The 22500-nt window shown below is 42.3% G+C and overlaps 1 protein-coding gene across 3 annotated transcripts in view; it reads right to left on the reverse strand.

The window, feature by feature from the left end:
- Nucleotides 1–22500, reverse strand: part of LOC128684242 (serine/arginine repetitive matrix protein 2-like) — a 399930-nt gene that overhangs the window by 301369 nt on the left and 76061 nt on the right. For 2 of the 3 annotated variants that reach the window (XM_070094041.1, XM_070094032.1), the window contains exon 2: nt 5569–5621. The exons of the other annotated variant lie outside the window; for it this stretch is intronic. The gene's annotated coding sequence lies outside the window, so the exon portion shown is untranslated. The remainder of the gene's footprint in view (nt 1–5568; nt 5622–22500) is intronic. 3 annotated transcript variants of the gene reach the window in all.

Consider the following 22500-nt stretch of genomic DNA (forward strand, 5'->3'; position numbering starts at 1 on the left):
GATGGTAGTGAAACTGTTGGAGGATGGTAGTGAAACTGATGGTGAATGGTACTGAAACTGGTGGTGGATGGTAGTGAAACTGATGGTGAATAGTACTGAAACTGGTGGTGGATGGTAGTGAAACTGATGGTGAATGGTACTGAAACTGGTGGTGGATGGTAGTGAAACTGATGGTGAATGGTACTGAAACTGGTGGTGGATGGTAGTGAAACTGATGGTGAATGGTACTGAAACTGGTGGTGGATGGTAGTGAAACTGATGGTGAATGGTACTGAAACTGTTGGAAGATGGTAGTGAAACTGATGGTGAATGGTACTGAAACTGGTGGTGGATGGTAGTGAAACTGTTGGTGGATGGTACTGAAACTGGTGGTGGATGGTAGTGAAACTCTTGGTGGATGGTACTTAAACTGGTGGTGGATGGTAGTGAAACTGGTGGTGGATGGTAGTGAAACTGGTGGTAGAGGGTACTGAAACTGGTGGTGGATGGTAGTGAAACTGGTGGTGGATGGTACTGAAACTGGTGGTGGATGGTACTGAAATTGGTGGTGGATGGTACTGAAACTGGTGGTGATGGTAGTTCAACTGATGGTGGATGGTAGTTCAACTGATGGTGGATGGTAGTGAAACTGGTGGTGGATGGTAGTGAAACTGGTGGTTGATGGTAGTTAAACTGGTGATGGATGGTAGTGAAACTGATGGTGGATGGTAGTGAAACTGTTGGTGGATGTTACTGAAACTGGTGGTGGATGGTAGTGAAACTGGTGGTGGATGGTAGGGAAACTGGTGGTGAATGGTAGCGAAACTGGTGGTGGAGGGTAATGAAACTTGTGGTGGATGGTAATGAAACTGTTGGTGGATGTTACTGAAACTGGTGGTGGATGGTAGTTAAACTGGTGGTGGATGGTAGTGAAACTGGTGGTGGATGGTAGTGAAACTGGTGGTGGATGGTAGTGAAACTGGTGGTGGATGGTAGTGAAACTGGTGGTAGATGGTAGTGAAACTGTTGGTGGATGGTACTGAAACTGTTGGTGGATGGCAATGAAACTGGTTGTGGGTGGTAGTGAAACTGGTGGCGGATGGTACTAAAACTGTTGGAGGATGATAGTGAAACTGGCGGTTGATGGTAGTGATACTGGTGGTGGATGGTACTAAAACTGGTGGTGGATGGTAGTGAAACTGGTGGTGGATGGTAGTGAAACTGGTGGTGGATGGTAGTGAAACTGGTGGTGGATGGTAGTGAAACTGGTGGTGGATGGTAGTGAAACTGGTGGTGGATGGTAGTGAAACTGGTGGTGGATGGTAGTGAAACTGGTGGTGGATGGTAGTGAAACTGGTGGTGGATGGTAGTGAAACTGGTGGTGGATGGTAGTGAAACTGGTCGTGGATGGTAGTGAAACTGGTGGTGGATGGTAGTGAAACTGGTGGTGGATGGTAGTGAAACTGGTGGTGGATGGTAGTGAAACTGGTGGTGGATGGTAGTGAAACTGGTGGTGGATGGTAGTGAAACTGGTGGTGGATGGTAGTGAAACTGGTGGTGGATGGTAGTGAAACTGGTGGTGGATGGTAGTGAAACTGGTGGTGGATGGTAGTGAAACTGGTCGTGGATGGTAGTGAAACTGGTGGTGGATGGTAGTGAAACTGGTGGTGGATGGTAGTGAAACTGGTGGTGGATGGTAGTGAAACTGGTGGTGGATGGTAGTGAAACTGGTGGTGGATGGTAGTGAAACTGGTGGTGGATGGTAGTGAAACTGGTGGTGGATGGTAATGAAACTGATGGTGGATGATAGCGATGATAATTATATTAGTGAATGTGCTGAAGTTTTATCGTGATGGTGATGGTGTAGGGTGGTGGGTGGAGGGTGGAGGGTGGAGGGTGGTGGGTGGTGGGTTGTGAGTGGTGGTGTAGGGTGGTGGGAAGTGAGTGGTGGTGGTGGGTGGAGGGTAGTGAGTGGTTGGTGGAGGGCGGTGGGTGGAAGGTGGAGGTGGAGGGTGGTGGGCGGTGGTGGAGGGAGGAGGAGGTGGGTGGGATTTGAGGGTGGTGGTGGGTGGAGGGTCGTGAGTGGTAGGTGGAGGGCGGTGGGTAGAGAGTGATGGGTGGAGGGTGTTGGGTGGGAGTTGAGGGTGGTTTTAGAGGGTGGTGGAGGGTGGTGGAGGGTGGTGGTAGAGGGTGGTGTAGAGGGTGGTGTAGGGTGGTGGGTGGAGGGTGATGGTGGAGGTTGGTGGTAGAGGGTGGAAGGTGGAGGGTGGTGGGTGGAGGGTGGTGGTTGAGGGTGGTGGTGGAGGGTGGTGGTAGAGTGGTGGTGGTGGGTGGAGGGTGGTGGAGAGCGGTGGGTGGAGGGTGGTGGAGAGCGGTGGGTGGTGGTGGAGGGCGGTGGGTGGAGGGGGTGGTGATGGAGGGTGGTGGTAGAGGGTGGATGGTGGTGGGTGGATGGTGGTGGTAGAGAGTGGTGGTGGAGGGTGGTGGTAGAGGGTGGTGGTGGAGGGTGGTGGGGTGTGGTGGGTGTTGGATGTGGTTGGGTTGATGGTGGTGTTGGAGGGCTGTGGGTGGAGGGTGGTTGTGGAGGGCGGTGGGTGGAGGGTGGTGGTAGAGGGAGGTGGGTGGAGGGTGGAGGGTGATGGTGGAGGTTGGTGGTCGAGGGTGGTGGGTGGAGGGTGGTGGTGGAGGAGGGTGGTGGAGGGTGGTGGTGGAGGGTGGTGGGTGGAGGGTGATGGTAGAGGGTGGTGGTGGAGGGTGGTGGTGGAGGGTGGTGGTAGAGGGTGGTGGTGGAGGGTGGATGGTGGTGGAGGGCTGTGGGTGGAGGGTGGTGGATGGCGGTGGGTGGAGGGTGGTGATGGAGGGCTGTGGGTGGAGGGTGGTGGTGGAGGGCGGTGGGTGGAGGGTGGTGGTAGAGGGAAGTGGGTTTAGGGTGGTGGGTGGAGGGTGATGGTGGAGGTTGGTGGTCGAGGGTGGTGGGTGGAGGGTGGTGGTGGAGGGTGGTGGGTGGAGGGTGATGGAAGAGGGTGGTGGTCGAGGGTGGTGGTGGATGGTGGTGGGTGGAGGGCGGTGGTGGTGGAGGATGGTTGAGGGTGGTGGTAGAGGGTGGTGGTGGAGGGTGGTGGAGGGTGGTGGAGGGTGGTGGAGGGTGGTAGGTGGAGGGTGGTGGTAGAGGGTGGTGGTGGAGGGTGGTGGTGGGCGGTGGATGGAGGGTGGTGGTGGATGGCGGTGAGTGGAGGGTGGTGATGGAGGGCTGTGGGTGGAGGGTGGTGGTGGAGAGCGGTGGTTGAGGGTGGTGGTAGAGGGAGGTGGGTGGAGGGTGGTGGGTTAAGGGTAATGGAGGTTGGTGGTCGAGGGTGGTGGTGGTGGTGGAGGGTAGTGGTGGAGGGTGGTGGGTGGAGGGTGATGGTAGAGGTTGGTGGTAGAGGGTGGTGGTGGAGGGTGGTGGTGGAGGGTGGAGGGTGGACGGTGGAGGATGGTGCAGGGTGGTGGAGGGTGGTGGAGGATGGTGGAAGATTGTGGTTGATGGTGGAGGGTGGTGGTGGAGGATGGTGGTGAAGGGTTGTGGGTGGAAAGTGGTGGTTTAGGTGGGTGGTGGGTGGAGGGTATTGAGTGGTGGGTGGAGGGCGGTGGGTGTAGGGTGGTGGTGGTGGGTGAAGGATGGTGGGTGGAGGGTGGTGGGTGTTGGGTGGTGGTGGAGGGTGGTGGTGGAGGGTGGTGGTGATGGAGGGTGGTGGGTGGAGGGTGGTGGTAGAGGGTGGTGGTGAAGGGTTGTGGGTGGAAAGTGGTGGTGGAGGTGGGTGGTGGGTGGAGGGTATTGAGTGGTGGGTGGAGGGCGGTGGGTGGAGGGTGGTGGTGGAGGGTGGTGGGTGGAGGGTGGTGGTGGAGGGTGGTGGAGGTGGGTGGTGCTGGAGGGTGGTGGTGGGTGGAGGGTAGTGAGTGGTGGGTGGAGGGTAGTGAGTGGAGAGTGATGGGTAGAGGGTGGTGGGTGGGAGTTGAGGGTGGTTTTAGAGGGTGGGGGTGGAGGGTGGTGGTTGGAGGGTGGTGTAGAGGGTGATGTAGAGGGTGGTGGAGGGTGGAGCGTGATGGCGGAGTTTGGTGGTAGAGGGTGGTGGTGGTGGTAGAGGGTGGTGGTAGAGGGTGGAGAGTGGTGGGTGGTGGTAGGTAGAGGGTGGTGGTGGAGGGTGATGGTAGAGAGTGGTGGAGGGTATTGGGTGGAGGGTGGAGGGTGGTGGTGGAGGGCGATGGTGGTGGTGGGTGGTGGTAGAGGGTGGTGGTAGAGTGTGGTGGTGGAGGGCAGTAGGTGGAGGGTGGTGGTGGATGGCGGTGGGTGGAAGGTGGTGGAGGGCTGTGGGTGGAGGTTGGAGAGTGGTGGAGGGTGGTGGGTGGAGGGTGGTGGTGGAGGGTGGTGGTAGAGGGTGGTGGGTGGTGGGTGGTGGTGGAAGGTGGTGGTGGAGGGTGGTGGTGTTGGAGGGTGGTGGTGGAGGGTGGTTGGTGGAGGGTGATGTTGGAGGGTGGTGGTGGAGGGTGGTGGTAGAGGGTGGTGGTGGAGGGTGGTGGTGGAGTTTGTTGGTGAAGAGTGGTGGTGGAGGGTGGTGGGTGGAGGGTGGCGGTGGAGGGTGGTAATGGAGGGTGGTGGGTGGTGGGTAGTGGGTTGTGGTGGAGGGTGGTGGTGAAGGGTGGTGGCCGAGGGTGGTGGTGGAGGGTGGCGAATAGAGGGTGGTGGTGAAGGTGGGTGGAGGTGGGTGGTGGTGGAGGTGGGTGGTGGGAGGTGGGTGGTGGTGAAGGTGGGTGGAGGTGGGTGGTGGTGGAGGATGGTGGGTGGTGGGAGGTGGGTGGAGGGTGGAGGGTGGTAGGTAGAGGGTGGAGGAGGTGGGTGGAGGGTGTATACAGTATACATCACAATAATACAGTCATGTGTTATATTATGGATACATAACACGTGTCAGTCCACCATCATAACATTAACTTTTCTCAAACGTTTCGCACACTGAGGCTTTATAACCTACATGAGCGAAACATGCCAAAAATATAAGATTTTTCCTTCTATTAAACTCCTACAACTTTTTATTGTACTATCTATTAATGATGATAAATATAATAATAATAATAATAATAATAATAATAATAATAATAATAATAATAATAATAATAATAATAATATCTATCTTGAACCAGCCCTTCGTTATCTACTTGAATAAAACTATCTTGAAGTATAAACACAAATCTGCAGTTTACCGGTAAGTTTAGGTGTCCAGAAATATTCTCGTTTAATCGCCTCCCAGAAAACTGGCATTAAAGAGTAACTATTTTATCTATACTAACTTTAAATACCAGGTAAGTTGTGAGCAACACTCGCAGACCCACGCTAGTCACCCAGCAGACAGGTAAAAGTGAAAGTTTAGGTCCTATCTCCAACTTTTTTGGCCACCCGATCTCTAATTTTTTTTGGGGGGGGCAGCGCGCGGTTTTTACTTCTTGTCGGGTGATTAGCGCGCGAAGTAGTGTGATGGAAAGTGTCTTTTGCGCGCGCATTATCTAATGGGAAAAATTAGCGCGGGAGGAATTACACGGATGTTGTTGTTTACTTACAATGTGGGCCGACCAGGTGTTGCTGTGGGTGGGAGGGAGCCTCGTCTCCTTACCTGGGAAAAGAGAGGCAGTAAAGGTTAGCTTCCAACCACACATGACAGCTGTTTTAGCTTCTAGCTGACCTTCATCTTGGTATTTTTTAGCCTAAGCTACGACATAACGTGGTTAAGCACGTGCCAGTCCGGTTAGAAAAGGTTAAAATACTAGAGGGATTGTATAAGAGGTTACAGACTTAACAGGTGTTACTGAGACACAGCGACCTCCAGATATAAAACACAAGGCCACTCCACGCTCTCCAAACTTCCAATCCACACACATTGGTACCTTCTACCTCATTGTAATAACCTTATGGCCTCCTCCACACCTCTGGAATATAAATTCATGTGCTCTTTCAAACAAATTTATGCTAGGGAAGACTTAGACAGCCAGTGAGAGGTCTGACAGCAGTTTCTGGGGACCATCCTGGCTGACAGCCCCTGGGAACTGGCCTCTTTTTTTTTTCTTTCTCCCACACTGCCTCTCGACGCAACATTGCAACACTTTAATACTTGCAGCTCTCTTTCCTAGGATCAAACCTGATTAACCTTCATTCCCCAGATGTTCTGTGAACCCCTTGCGTGTTTAGCGTTTTCCAGTTAAAGATAGTTCCGTCTCAGGTGATTAACGTGATAATTAGGCCAATTTTACTGATGATACAATATTCCTTCATTAATACAATAATACAATATTCCTTCATTAATACAATAATACAATATTCCTTCATTAATACAATAATACAATATTCCTTCATTAATACAATAATACAATATTCCTTCATTAATACAATAATACAATATTCCTTCATTAATACAATAATACAATATTCCTTCATCAATACAATAATACAATATTCCTTCATTAATACAATAATACAATATTCCTTCATTAATACAATAATACAATATTCCTTCATTAATACAATAATACAATATTCCTTCATCAATACAATAATACAATATTCCTTCATTAATACAATATTCCTTCATTAATACAATAATACAATATTCCTTCATTAATACAATAATACAATATTCCTTCATTAATACAATAATACAATATTCCTTCATCAATACAATAATACAATATTCCTTCATTAATACAATAATACAATATTCCTTCATTAATACAATAATACAATATTCCTTCATTAATACAATAATACAATATTCCTTCATTAATACAATAATACAATATTCCTTCATCAATACAATAATACAATATTCCTTCATCAATACAATAATACAATATTCCTTCATTAATACAATAATACAATATTCCTTCATTAATACAATAATACAATATTCCTTCATTAATACAATAATACAATATTCCTTCATTAATACAATAATACAATATTCCTTCATTAATACAATAATACAATATTCCTTCATTAATACAATAATACAATATTCCTTCATCAATACAATAATACAATATTCCTTCATTAATACAATAATACAATATTCCTTCATTAATACAATAATACAATATTCCTTCAATACAATAATACAATATTCCTTCAATACAATAATACAATATTCCTTCATTAATACAATAATACAATATTCCTTCAATACAATAATACAATATTCCTTCATTAATACAATAATACAATATTCCTTCATTAATACAATAATACAATATTCCTTCAAAACAATAATACAATATTCCTTCATTAATACAATAATACAATATTCCTTCAATACAATAATACAATATTCCTTCATTAATACAATAATACAATATTCCTTCATTAATACAATAATACAATATTCCTTCAATACAATAATACAATATTCCTTCATTAATACAATAATACAATATTCCTTCATTAATACAATAATACAATATTCCTTCATTAATACAATAATACAATATTCCTTCATTAATACAATAATACAATATTCCTTCATTAATACAATAATACAATATTCCTTCATTAATACAATAATACAATATTCCTTCAATACAATAATACAATATTCCTTCATTAATACAATAATACAATATTCCTTCATTAATACAATAATACAATATTCCTTCAATACAATAATACAATATTCCTTCATTAATACAATAATACAATATTCCTTCACTCATTAAAACGTTCATTCACTAATACAATGATCCTTCACTAATACAATGATCCTTCACTAATACAATGATCCATCACTAATACAATGATCCTTCACTAATACAATGAACATTCATTCAACAATACAACACCTACAATAATTTTCCCTCAAATAAATTAGTATATATGAAAATATCCCCTCAGTAATTAATACAGTATTATAACAGTTAACAATACAACACTGTTGAATTTATTAACACGTATCGGGTAATAATACAATAACAATACAATACCAGGTAACAATACAATACCGCTTCATTAATTCGTCTCCTACAGCATCTTGGGAGGAACCTCCAGTTCCTTGGATCAAGAGACGTTTCTACCTGTTTGATTTTAGTATTAACATAACGAAAGGCGCTAAACCCGCATGGATGTTCCTTTGCGTCCGCTCCTGCCATCTTGTAACATCCTGGGTATCATTATAAGTTATTTCGTGAAGTTAGTGTAGTTAGCATGTCGTTAGTGTTAACATGATGTTAGTGTAGTTAACATGTTGTTAGTGTTAACATGATGTTAGTGTAGTTAGCATGTCGTTAGTGTTAACATGATGTTAGTGTAGTTAACATGTTGTTAGTGTTAACATGATGTTAGTGTAGTTAACATGTTGTTAGTGTTAACATGATGTTAGTGTTGTTCACATACTGTTAGTGTTAACATGTTAGTGTAGTTAACATGTTGTTAGTGTTAACATGATGTCGGTATAGTTAACATGTTAGTGCTAAGGTGATGTTAGTGTAAACATTTTAGTTTAGTTAGCATGATGTTAGTGTAGTTAACATATTGATAGTATTAACGTGATGTTAGTGTAGTTAGAATGATGTTAGTGTAGTTAACATATTGATAGTATTAACGTGATGTTAGTGTAGTTAGTATGATGTTAGTGTAGTTAACATGTCGTTAATGCTAACATGATATTAGTGTAGTTATCATGTCAGTGTTAACGTCATGTTAGTGTAGTTAGCATGATGTTAAAGTAGTTATCATAATGTTAATGTAGTTAGCATGTTAATGTAGCTAGCATGTTAGTGTAGTTACCATAATGTTAGTGTAGTTAGCATGATGTTAGTGCAGTTAGCATGATGTTAGTGTAGTTAGCATGATGTTAGTGCAGTTAGCATGATGTTAGTGTAGTTAGCATGATGTTAGTGTAGTTAGCATGTTAGTGTAGTTACCATGATGTTAGTGTAGTTAGCATGTTAGTGTAGTTAGCATGATGTTAGTGAAGTTAGCATGATGTTAGTGCAGTTAGCATAATGTTAGTGTAGTTAGCATGTTAGTGTAGTTAGCATGATGTTAGTGAAGTTAGCATGATGTTAGTGAAGTTAGCATAATGTTAGTGTAGTTAGCATGTTAGTGTAGTTAGCATGATGTTAGTGAAGTTAGTGCAGTTAGCATGATGTTAGTGTAGTTAGCATGATGTTAGTGCAGTTAGCATGTTAGTGTAGTTAGCATGATGTTAGTGCAGTTAGCATGATGTTAGTGTAGTTAGCATGATGTTAGTGCAGTTAACATGTTAGTGTAGTTAGCATGATGTTAGTGTAGTTAACATGTTAGTGTAGTTAGCACGATGTTAGTGTAGTTAGCATGTTAGTGTAGTTAGCATGATGTTAGTGCAGTTAGCATGATGTTAGTGTAGTTAGCATGATGTTAGTGCAGTTAGCATGTTAGTGTAGTTAGCATGTTAGTGTAGTTAGCATGATGTTAGTGCAGTTAGCATGTTAGTGTAGTTAGCATGATGTTAGTGCAGTTAGCATGTTAGTGTAGTTAGCATGATGTTAGTGCAGTTAGCATGATGTTAGTGCAGTTAGCATGTTAGTGTAGTTAGCATGATGTTAGTGTAGTTAGCATGTTAGTGTAGTTAGCATGATGTTAGTGTAGTTAGCATGTTAGTGTAGTTAGCATGATGTTAGTGTAGTTAGCATAATGTAAGTGTAGTTAGCATGTTAGTGTAGTTAGCATGATGTTAGTGCAGTTAGCATGTTAGTGTAGTTAGCATAATGTTAGTGAAGTTAGCATGATGTTAGTGCAGTTAGCATGATGTTAGTGTAGTCAGCATGATGTTTGTGTAGTTAGCATATTAGTGTAGTTAGCATGATGTTAGTGCAGTTAGCATGTTAGTGTAGTTAGCATGTTAGCGCAGTTAGCATGTTAGTGTAGTTAGCATAATGATAGTGAAGTTAGCATGATGTTAGTGCAGTTAGCACGATGTTAGTGTAGTCAGCATGATGTTAGCGTAGTTAGCATGATGTTAGTGTAGTTAGCATGATGTTAGCGTAGTTAGCATGATGTTAGTGTAGTTAGCATGATGTTAGCGTAGTTAGCATGATGTTAGTGCAGTTAGCATGATGTTAGTGCAGTTAGCATGATGTTAGTGCAGTTAGCATGTTAGCGCAGTTAGCATGTTAGTGTAGTTAGCATGATGTTAGTGTAGTTAGCATGATGTTAGTGTAGTTAGCATGATGTTAGCGTAGTTAGCATGATGTTAGTGTAGTTAGCATGATGTTAGCGTAGTTAGCATGATGTTAGTGCAGTTAGCATGATGTTAGTGCAGTTAGCATGATGTTAGTGCAGTTAGCATGTTAGCGCAGTTAGCATGTTAGTGTAGTTAGCATGATGTTAGTGTAGTTAGCATGATGTTAGTGTAGTTAGCATGATGTTAGCGTAGTTAGCATGATGTTAGTGTAGTTAGCATGATGTTAGCGTAGTTAGCATGATGTTAGTGCAGTTAGCATGATGTTAGTGCAGTTAGCATGATGTTAGTGCAGTTAGCATGTTAGCGTAGTTAGCATGTTAGCGCAGTTAGCATGTTAGTGTAGTTAGCATGATGTTAGTGTAGTTAGCATGATGTTAGCGTAGTTAGCATGATGTTAGTGTAGTTAGCATGATGTTAGCGTAGTTAGCATGATGTTAGTGTAGTTAGCATGATGTTAGTGCAGTTAGCATGATGTTAGTGTAGTTAGCATGATGTTAGTGTAGTTAGCATGATGTTAGTGTAGTTAGCATGATGTTAGTGTAGTTAGCATGATGTTAGTGTAGTTAGCATGATGTTAGTGTAGTTCGCATGATGTTAGTGTAGTTAGCATGTTAGTGTAGTTAGCATGATGTTAGTGTAGTTAGCATGATGTTAGTGTAGTTAGCATGATGTTAGTGTAGTTAGCATGATGTTAGTGCAGTTAGCATGATCTTCGTGTAATTAGCATGTTAGTGCAGTTAGCATGATATAATAGTTATGTTAGTGTACTTAGCATGATGATGTTGTTAGCATGATGTTAGTATTGTTAGCATGATGTTAGTGTAGTTAGCATGATGTTAGTGTAGTTAGCATGATGTAATTATGGAAAGGAAGTTATTAAGTTATTTATGTTAGGAAAGTTACTATCACGTAATCTAGATTGTGATGTTAGTGTTTGTTAATGATGTTAGTATAGTGACTTGTTAGCAAAGTGTAGATATATGTTAGTACTAGTGAAGCTAGTGTCTTTGTGGCAGGTGTTGCTAGTGTTGGTATACAGTTGGTACTAGTGAAGCTAGTGTCATTGTGGCAGGTGTTGCTAGTGTGGCGTTAGTACAGTTAGTACTAGTGAAGCTAGTGTCATTGTGACAGGTGTTGCTAGTGTTGCGTTAGTACAGTTAGTACTAGTGAAGCTAGTGTCATTGTGGCAGGTGTTGCTAGTGTTGCGTTAGTGCTGTTAGTATTAGTGAAGCTAGTGTCATTGTGGCAGGTGTTGCTAGTGTTGCGTTAGTGCTGTTAGTACTAGTGAAGCTAGTGTCATTGTGGCAGGTGTTGCTAGTGTGGCGTTAGTGCTGTTAGTACTAGTGAAGCTAGTGTCATTGTGGCAGGTGTTGCAAGTGTGGCGTTAGTACAGTTAGTACTAGTGAAGCTAGTGTCATTGTGACAGGTGTTGCTAGTGTTGCGTTAGTACAGTTAGTACTAGTGAAGCTAGTGTCATTGTGGCAGGTGTTGCTAGTGTTGCGTTAGTACAGTTAGTACTAGTGAAGCTAGTGTCATTGTGACAGGTGTTGCTAGTGTTGCGTTAGTACAGTTAGTACTAGTGAAGCTAGTGTCATTGTGGCAGGTGTTGCTAGTGTGGCGTTAGTGCTGTTAGTACTAGTGAAGCTAGTGTCATTGTGGCAGGTGTTGCAAGTGTGGCGTTAGTGCTGTTAGTACTAGTGAAGCTAGTGTCATTGTGGCAGGTGTTGCTAGTGTGGCGTTAGTACAGTTAGTACTAGTGAAGCTAGTGTCATTGTGACAGGTGTTGCTAGTGTTGCGTTAGTACAGTTAGTACTAGTGAAGCTAGTGTCATTGTGGCAGGTGTTGCAAGTGTGGCGTTAGTGCTGTTAGTACTAGTGAAGCTAGTGTCATTGTGGCAGGTGTTGCTAGTGTGGCGTTAGTACAGTTAGTACTAGTGAAGCTAGTGTCATTGTGACAGGTGTTGCTAGTGTTGCGTTAGTACAGTTAGTACTAGTGAAGCTAGTGTCATTGTGACAGGTGTTGCTAGTGTTGCGTTAGTACAGTTAGTACTAGTGAAGCTAGTGTCATTGTGGCAGGTGTTGCTAGTGTGGCGTTAGTGCTGTTAGTACTAGTGAAGCTAGTGTCATTGTGGCAGGTGTTGCAAGTGTGGCGTTAGTGCTGTTAGTACTAGTGAAGCTAGTGTCAGTGTGGCAGGTGTTGCTAGTGTTGCGTTAGTGCTGTTAATACTAGTGAAGCTAGTGTCATTGTGGCAGGTGTTGCTAGTTTTGCGCTAATGCTGTTAGTACTAGTGAAGCTAGTGTCTTTGTGGCAGGTGTTGCTAGGGTGGCGTTAGTGCTGTTAGTACTAGTAAAGTTAGTGTCATTGTGGCAGGTGTTGCTAGTGTTGCGTTAGTGCTGTTAGTACTAGTGAAGTTAGTGCCACTGTGGCAGGTGTTGCTAGTGTTGCGTTAGTACAGTTAGGACTAGTGAAGCTAGTGTCACTGTGGCAGGTGTTGCTAGTGTTGCGTTAGTGCTGTTAGTACTAGTGAAGCTAGTGTCTTTGTGGCAGGTGTTGCTCGTGTTGCGTTAGTGCTGTTAGTACTAGTGTAGTGTCATTGTGGCAGGTGTTGCTAGTGTTGCGTTAGTACAGTTAGTACTAGTGAAGCTAGTGACATTGTGGCAGGTGCTGCTAGTGTTGCGTTAGTGCTGTTAGTACTAGTGAAGCTAGCGTCTTTGTGGCAGGTGTTGCTAGTGTTGCGTTAGTACAGTTAGTACTAGTAAAGCTAGTGTCTTTGTGGCAGGAGGTTGCTAGTGTTGGGTTAGTGCTGTTAGTACTAGTGAAGCTAGTGTTTTTGTGGCAGGTGTTGCTAGTGTTGCGTTAGTGCTGTTAGTACTAGTGAAGCTAGTGTCATTGTGGCAGGTGTTGCTAGTGTGGCGTTAGTGCTGTTAGTACTAGTGAAGCTAGTGTCATTGTGGCAGGTGTTGCTAGTGTGGCGTTAGTGCTCTTAATACTAGTGAAGCTAGTGTCATTGTGGCAGGTGTTGCTAGTGTTGCATTAGTACAGTTAGAACTAGTGAAGCTAGTGTCATTGTGGTAGGTGTTGCTAGTGTTGCATTAGTAGAGTTAGTACTAGTGAAGCTAGTGTCATTGTGGCAGGTGTTGCTAGTGTTGCGTTAGTGCTGTTAGTACTAGTGAAGCTAGTGTCATTGTGGCAGGTGTTGCTAGTGTTGCGTTAGTAGAGTTAGTACTAGTGAAGCTAGTGTCATTGTGGCAGGTGTTGCTAGTGTTGCGTTAGTAGAGTTAGTACTAGTGAAGCTAGTGTCATTGTGGCAGGTGTTCCTAGTGTTGCGTTAGTAGAGTTAGTACTAGTGAAGCTAGTGTCATTGTGGCAGGTGTTGCTAGTGTGGCGTTAGTGCTGTTAATACTATTGAAGCTAGTGTCATTGTGGCAGGTGTTGCTAGTGTTGCGTTAGTACAGTTAGTACTAGTGAAGCTAGTGTCATTGTGGCAGGTGTTGCTAGTGTTGCGTTAGTACAGTTAGTACTAGTGAAGCTAGTGTCATTGTGGCAGGTGTTGCTAGTGTTGCGTTAGTACAGTTAGTACTAGTGAATCTAGTGTCATTGTGGCAGGTGTTGCTAGTGTTGCGTTAGTACAGTTAGTACTAGTGAAGCTAGTGTCATTGTGGCAGGTGTTGCTAGTGTTGCGTTAGTGCTGTTAGTACTAGTGAAGCTAGTGTCATTGTGGCAGGTGTTGCTAGTGTTGCGTTAGTGCTGTTAATACTAGTGAAGCTAGTGTCATTGTGACAGGTGTTGCTAGTGTTGCGTTAGTACAGTTAGTACTAGTGAAGCTAGTGTCATTGTGGCAGGTGTTGCTAGTGTTGCGTTAGTACAGTTAGTACTAGTGAAGCTAGTGTCATTGTGGCAGGTGTTGCTAGTGTTGCGTTAGTACAGTTAGTACTAGTGAAGCTAGTGTCATTGTGGCAGGTGTTGCTAGTGTTGCGTTAGTACAGTTAGTACTAGTGAAGCTAGTGTCATTGTGGCAGGTGTTGCTAGTGTTGCGTTAGTACAGTTAGTACTAGTGAAGCTAGTGTCATTGTGGCAGGTGTTGCTAGTGTTGCGTTAGTACAGTTAGTGAATATCAAATGTTATACAATACCGAAAGGTTGGTAGATAAGACACATAGTGAAGTGTTGATAGTGAAGTGTTGAAAGTGAAGTGTTGATAGTGAAGTTTTGATAGTGAAGTGTTGATAGTGAAGTGTTGATAGTGAAGTATTGATAGTGAAGTGTTGATAGTGAAGTGTTGATAGTGAAGTGTTGATAGTGAAGTATTGATAGTGAAGTGTTGATAGTGAAGTGTTGATAGTGAAGTGTTGATAGTGAAGTGTTGATAGTGAAGTGTTGATAGTGAAGTGTTGATAGTGAAGTGTTGATAGTGAAGTATTGATAGTGAAGTATTGATAGTGAAGTGTTGATAGTGAAGTGTTGATAGTGAAGTATTGATAGTGAAGTGTTGATAATGAAGTGTTGATAGTGAAGTGTTGATATTGAAGTGTTGATAGTGAAGTGTTGATAGTGAAGTGTTGATAGTGAAGTGCTGATAGTGAAGTGTTGATAGTGAAATGTTGATAGTGAAGTGTTGATAATGAAGTGTTGATCGTGAAGTGTTGATAGTGAAGTGTTGATAGTGAAGTGTTGATAGTGAAGTGTTAATAGTGAAGTGTTGATAGTGAAGTGCTGATAGTGAAGTGCTGATAATGAAGTGTTGATAGTGAAGTGTTGATAATGAAGTGTTGATATTGAAGTGTTGATAGTGAAGTGCTGATAGTGAAGTGTTGATAATGAAGTGTTGATAATGAAGTGTTGATAGTGAAGTGTTGATAATGAAGTGTTGATAGTGAAGTGTTGATATTGAAGAGTTGATAGTGAAGTGTTGATAATGAAATGTTGATAGTGAAGTGTTGATAATGAAGTGTTGATAGTGAAGTGTTGATAGTGAAGTGTTGATAGTGAAGTATTGATAGTGAAGTGTTGATAATGAAGTGTTGATAGTGAAGTGTTGATAGTGAAGTGTTTATAGTGAAGTGTTGATAGTGAAGTGTTGATAGTGAAGTATTGATAGTGAAGTGTTGATAGTGAAGTGTTGATAGTGAAGTGTTGATAGTGAAGTGTTGATAGTGAAGTATTGATAGTGAAGTGTTGATAGTGAAGTGTTGAGAGTGAAGTATTGATAGTGAAGTGTTGATAGTGAAGTGTTGATAGTGAAGTGTTGATAGTGAAGTGTTGATAGTGAAGTATTGATAGTGAAGTGTTGATAGTGAAGTGTTGATAGTGAAGTGTTGATAGTGAAGTGTTGATAATGAAGTGTTGATAGTGAAGTGTTGATAGTGAAGTGTTGATAATGAAGTGTTGTTAGTGAAGTGTTGATAATGAAGTGTTGATAGTGAAGTGTTGATAGTGAAGTGTTGATAGTGAAGTGTTGATAATGAAGTGTTGATAGTGAAGTGTTGATAGTGAAGTGTTGATAATGAAGTGTTGATAGTGAAGTGTTGATAGTGAAATGTTGATAATGAAGTGTTGATAGTGAAGTGTTGATAGTGAAGTGTTGATAATGAATTGTTGATAGTGAAGTGTTGATAGTGAAGTGTTGATAATGAAGTGTTGATAGTGAAGTGTTGATAATGAAGTGTTGATAGTGAAGTGTTGATAATGAAGTGTTGATAATGAAGTGTTGATAATGAAGTGTTGATAGTGAAGTGTTGATAGTGAAGTGTTGATAATGAAGTGTTGATAGTGAAGTGTTGATAGTGAAATGTTGATAGTGAAGTGTTGATAGTGAAGTGTTGATAGTGAAGTGTTGATAATGAAGTGTTGATAGTGAAGTGTTGATAGTGAAGTGTTGATAATGAAGTGTTGATAATGAAGTGTTGATAGTGAAGTGTTGATAGTGAAGTGTTGATAGTGAAGTGTTGATAGTGAAGTGTTGATAATGAAGTGTTGATAGTGAAGTGTTGATAGTGAAGTGTTGATAATGAAGTGTTGATAGTGAAGTGTTGATAGTGAAGTGTTGATAGTGAAGTGTTGATAGTGAAGTGTTGATAGTGAAGTGTTGATAGTGAAGTGTTGATAGTGAAGTGATGATAGTGAAGTGTTGATAGTGAAGTGATGATAGTGAAGTGTTGATAGTGAAGTGTTGATAGTGAAGTGTTGATAGTGAAGTGATGATAGTGAAGTGTTGATAGTGAAGTGATGATAGTGAAATGATAGTGAAGTGTTGATAGTGAAGTGATGATAGTGAAGTGTTGATAGTGAAGTGATGATAGTGAAGTGATGATAGTGAAGTGTTGATAGTGAAGTGTTGATAGTGAAGTGTTGATAGTGAAGTGATGATAGTGAAGTGTTGATAGTGAAGTGTTGATAGTGAAGTGTTGATAGTGAAGTGTTGATAGTGAAGTGTTGATAGTGAAGTGCTGATAGTGAAGTGCTGATAGTGAAGTGATGATAGTGAAGTGATGATAGTGAAGTGATGATAGTGAAGTGATGATAGTGAAGTGTTGATAGTGAAGTGTTGATAGTGCAGTGTTGATGGTGAAGTGTTGATGGTGAAGTGTTGATAGTGAAGTGTTGATAGTGAAGTGTTGATAGTGAAGTGATGATAGTGAAGTGATGATAGTGAAGTGATGATAGTGAAGTGATGATAGTGAAGTGATGATAGTGAAGTGATGATAGTGAAGTGATGATAGTGAAGTGTTGATAGTGAAGTGTTGATAGTGCAGTGTTGATGGTGAAGTGTTGATAGTGAAGTGTTGATAGTGAAGTGTTGATAGTGAAGTGTTGATAGTGAACTGCTGATAGTGAAGTGTTGATAGTGAAGTGTTGATAGTGAAGTGTTGATAGTGAAGTGTTGATAGTGAACTGCTGATAGTGAAGTGTTGATAGTGAAGTGTTGATAGTGAAGTGTTGATAGTGAAGTGTTGATAGTGAACTGCTGATAGTGAAGTGTTGATAGTGAAGTGTTGATAGTGAAGTGTTGATAGTGAAGTGTTGATAGTGAAGTATTGATAGTGAAGTGTTGATAGTGAAGTGTTGATAGTGAACTGCTGATAGTGAAGTGTTGATAGTGAAGTGTTGATAGTGAAGTGTTGATAGTGAAGTGTTGATAGTGAACTGCTGATAGTGAAGTGTTGATAGTGAAGTGTTGATAGTGAAGTGTTGATAGTGAAGTGTTGATAGTGAAGTGTTGATAGTGAAGTGTTGATAGTGAAGTGTTGATAGTGAAGTGTTGATAGTGAACTGCTGATAGTGAAGTGTTGATAGTGAAGTGTTGATAGTGAAGTGTTGATAGTGAAGTGTTGATAGTGAAGTGATGATAGTGAACTGCTGATAGTGAAGTGATGATAGTGAAGTGTTGATAGTGAAGTGTTGATAGTGAAGTGTTGATAGTGAAGTGTTGATAGTGAAGTGTTGATAGTGATGTGTTGATAGTGAAGTGATGATAGTGAACTGCTGATAGTGAAGTGATGATAGTGAAGTGTTGATAGTGAAGTGTTGATAGTGAAGTGTTGATAATGAATGTTGATAGTGCAGTGTTGATAGTGCAGTGTTGATAGTGAAGTGTTGATAGTGAAGTGTTATTAGTGAAGTGTTGATAGTGCAGTGTTGATAGTGCAGTGTTGATAGTGCAGTGTTGATAGTGCAGTGTTGATAGTGAAGTGTTGATAGTGCAGTGTTGATAGTGAAGTGTTGATAGTGAAGTGTTGATAGTGCAGTGTTGATAGTGCAGTGTTGATAGTGCAGTGTTGATAGTGCAGTGTTGATAGTGAAGTGTTGATAGTGCAGTGTTGATAGTGCAGTGTTGATAGTGCAGTGTTGATAGTGCAGTGTTGATAGTGAAGTATTGATAGTGAAGTGTTGATAGTGAAGTGTTGATAATGAAGTGTTGATAGTGCAGTGTTGATAGTGCAGTGTTGATAGTGAAGTGTTGATAGTGAAGTGTTGATAGTGAAGTGTTGATAGTGCAGTGTTGATAGTGCAGTGTTGATAGTGCAGTGTTGATAGTGAAGTGTTGATAGTGCAGTGTTGATAGTGAAGTGTTGATAGTGAAGTGTTGATAGTGCAGTGTTGATAGTGCAGTGTTGATAGTGAAGTGTTGATAGTGCAGTGTTGATAGTGCAGTGTTGATAGTGAAGTGTTGATAGTGCAGTGTTGATAGTGAAGTGTTGATAGTGCAGTGTTGATAGTGCAGTGTTGATAGTGAAGTGTTGATAGTGCAGTGTTGATAGTGAAGTGTTGATAGTGAAGTGTTCATAGTGCAGTGTTGATAGTGCAGTGTTGATAGTGAAGTGTTGATAGTGCAGTGTTGATAGTGCAGTGTTGATAGTGAAGTGTTGATAGTGCAGTGTTGATAGTGAAGTGTTGATAGTGAAGTGTTGATAGTGCAGTGTTGATAGTGCAGTGTTGATAGTGCAGTGTTGATAGTGCAGTGTTGATAGTGAAGTGTTGATAGTGAAGTGTTGATAGTGCAGTGTTGATAGTGCAGTGTTGATAGTGCAGTGTTGATAGTGCAGTGTTGATAGTGCAGTGTTGATAGTGCAGTGTTGATAGTGAAGTGTTGATAGTGAAGTGTTGATAGTGCAGTGTTGATAGTGCAGTGTTGATAGTGCAGTGTTGATAGTGAAGTGTTGATAGTGAAGTGTTGATAGTGAAGTGTTGATAGTGAAGTGTTGATAGTGAAGTGTTGATAGTGAAGTGTTGATAGTGAAGTGTTGATAGTGCAGTGTTGATAGTGCAGTGTTGATAGTGAAGTGTTGATAGTGAAGTGTTGATAGTGAAGTGTTGATAGTGAAGTGTTGATAGTGAAGTGTTGATAGTGAAGTGTTGATAGTGAAGTGTTGATAGTGAAGTGTTGATAGTGAAGTGTTGATAGTGAAGTGTTGATAGTGAAGTGTTGATAGTGAAGTGTTGATAGTGAAGTGTTGATAGTGAAGTGTTGATAGTGAAGTGTTGATAGTGAAGTGTTGATAGTGAAGTGTTGATAGTGAAGTGTTGATAGTGAAGTGTTGATAGTGAAGTGTTGATAGTGAAGTGTTGATAGTGAAGTGTTGATAGTGAAGTGTTGATAGTGCAGTGTTGATAGTGAAGTGTTGATAGTGAAGTGTTGATAGTGAAGTGTTGATAGTGCAGTGTTGATAGTGAAGTGTTGATAGTGAAGTGTTGATAGTGCAGTGTTGATAGTGCAGTGTTGATAGTGAAGTGTTGATAGTGAAGTGTTGATAGTGCAGTGTTGATAGTGCAGTGTTGATAGTGAAGTGTTGATAGTGAAGTGTTGATAGTGAAGTGTTGATAGTGAAGTGTTGATAGTGAAGTGTTGATAATGAAGTGTTGATAGTGAAGTGTTGATAGTGAAGTGTTGATAGTGAAGTGTTGATAGTGAAGTGTTGATAGTGAAGTGTTGATAGTGAAGTGTTGATAATGAAGTGCTGATAGTGAAGTGTTGATAGTGTAAATATTATCCTTATATAGCGTGTAATTAACATTATTGGTGCTCTAATTAACATTAATTTATTATTAATATTAATATTATTGTAATTATTATTACTATTATTACTATTGCTAACATTGTTAGTATCGTTGTTACATTGTTAATATTTTTGTTAGTTTTGTTAGCGTTAAAATTGCTATTTTATTAATAAATGAAAATATACACCGGAAAGCGTTAAACACTCAGGGGGCGCAACACTTCTGGAAAATGGGTGAAGACATTTATTCCGAGGAATGTGAGGGCGGTAGCTCCGGTACCTTGGATCATGAGCCCTTCACCTGCATCAAGGTACCCACCTAGACGGGCTGAGGCACAAAGGCTAACGGGGAAATTTAATTAAGGTCTTGTGTATACGTGGGTGTACGTGGGTGTGTGTTCGTGGGTGTGTACTTGGGTGTGATTGTAATATGTAAAGACGTGTACGTGGGTGTACGTGGGCGTGGCTGTGTATGTTTGCAGGGGTGGCAGTATGTGCGTGGCTGTGTACGTGGCTTGTTACAGCATGGGCGTGTGTACGTTGGTATGATAGTAAGGTCGTGTGTAGGTGTGTGTACGTGAGTGTGATAGTAAGGTCGTGTGTAGGCGTGTGTACGTGGGTGTGATAGTAAGGTCGTATGCAGGTGTCTACGTGGGTGTGAGAATACGGTCGTGAGTAGGTGTGTGATCATGGGTGTGATAAGGTCGTGTGTAAGTGCGTGTACGTAGGTGTGATAATAAGGTCGTGTGTTGGTGTGTGTGTGTGGGTTTGTGTACGTGGATGTGATAATGTCGTGTGTAGGTATGTGTACGTGGGTGTGATAATAAGGTCATGTGTGTGTGTGTACGTGGGTGTGATAATAAGGTCATGTGAAGGTGTGTACATTGGTATGTGCGTAGGTTCCGATTGTACGGTCTTGTGTAGGTGAGTGTACGTGGGTTGTGAGAATAACGTCATGAGGTGTGTATATGTGTGTGTATGTGTGTGTGTATGTGTGTGTACTCACCTATTTGTGGTTGCAGGGGTCGAGTCTTAGCTCCTGGCCCCGCCTCTTCACCGGTTGCTACTAGGCCCTCTCTTTCCCCGCTCCATGAGCTTTATCAAACCTCGTCTTAAAACTGTGTATGGTTCCTGCCTCCACTACGTCATTTTCTAGGCTATTCCACTGCCTTACAACTCTATGACTGAAGAAATACTTCCTACTATCTCTCTGACTCATTTGTGTCTTCAACTTTCAATTGTGGCCTCTTGTTTCTGTGTCCCCTCCCTGGAACATCCTGTCCTTGTCCACCTTGTCTATTCCACGCAGTATTTTATATGTCGTTATCATGTCTCCCCTGACCCTCCTGTCCTCCAGTGTCGTCAGGCCGATTTCCCTTAATCTTCGTGTGTGTGTGTGTATGTGTGTGTACTCACCTAATTGTACTCACCTAATTGTGGTTGCAGGGGTCGAGACTCAGCTCCTGTGTGTGTGTGTGTGTGTGTGTGTGTGTGTGTGTGTGTGTGTGTGTGTGTCAATACGTGGGATGTGAGGATAAGGTCATAGGAGAGTATATATGTATGAATATGTGAAGGTGTGTATGTGTACGTAGGTGTGTATGTGGGTTGTGATAGTAAGGTCACGTAAAGGTCGATTCACAGCTCGATTCACAGCTCCTGGCCCTGCCTCTTCATTGGTCGCTAATAGGTCACTCTTCCTGCTCCATGAACTTTATTATACCTCTTCTTAAACCTATGTATGGATCCTGCCTCCACTACATCGCTTCCCAGACTATTCCACTTCCTGACAGCTTTGTGACCGAAGAAATACTTCCTAACATTCCTGTGACTCATCTGAGTCTTCAACTTCCACCTGTGACCCCTTGTTGTTGTGTCCCATCTCTGGAAAATCCTGTCTCTGTCAACCTTGTCGATTCCTCTCAGTATTTTATATGTCGTTATCATATCCTCTCTATCTCTCCTGTCCTCTTGTGTCGTTAGGTCGATTTCCATTAAACTCTCCCCGTAGGACATTTCCCCTTAGCTCCGGGACTAGTCTCGTCACAAACCTTTGCACTTTCTCAAATTTCCTTACGTGCTTGGCTAGGCGTGGGTTCCAAATTGGAGCAGCATACTCCAATATGGGCACGCACGTACACGGTGTACAGAGTCCTAAGGGATTTTTTCTGAGATGTCGGAATGCAATTCTTAGGTTCCCTAGTCACCCATATGCTGCAGAAGTTATTTGGTTGATGTGCGACTCAGGAGATGTGCTCGGTATTTTACCCACCCCAAGAACCTTTTCATTGAGTGAGGTTTGTAATCTCTGGCCCGCTCGACTGTACTTCGTCTGAGGTCTTCTTTGCCCTTCCCCAATCTTCATGACTTTGCACTTGGTTGGGTTGAGCTCCAGGAGCTAGTTTCTGGACCAGGCCTGCAGTCTGTCCAGATCCCTTTGTAGTCCTACCTGGTCCTCCTCCGATTTAATTCTCATCAGTTTCACATCGTCTGCAAATAGGGACAATTCTGAGTCTATTCCTTCCATCATGTCGTTCACATATACCAGAAACAGCACCGGTCCTAGGACTGACCCCCTGGGAAACCCTGCTCGTCACAAGTTCCCACTCTGACACCTCGCCACGTACCATGACTCACTGCTGACTTCCCGCCAGGCATTCTCTGATCCACTGCAGCGCCTTCCCTGTCATACCTGCCTGGTCCTGCAGCTTTTGCACTAATCTCTTGTGAGGAACTGTGTCAAACGCCTTCTTACAGTCCAAGAAAATGCAATCTACTCACTCTCGTCTCTCTCTC

This window comes from Cherax quadricarinatus, chromosome 4 (genome assembly GCF_038502225.1).
Source record: "Cherax quadricarinatus isolate ZL_2023a chromosome 4, ASM3850222v1, whole genome shotgun sequence".
NCBI lineage: Eukaryota > Metazoa > Arthropoda > Malacostraca > Decapoda > Parastacidae > Cherax > Cherax quadricarinatus.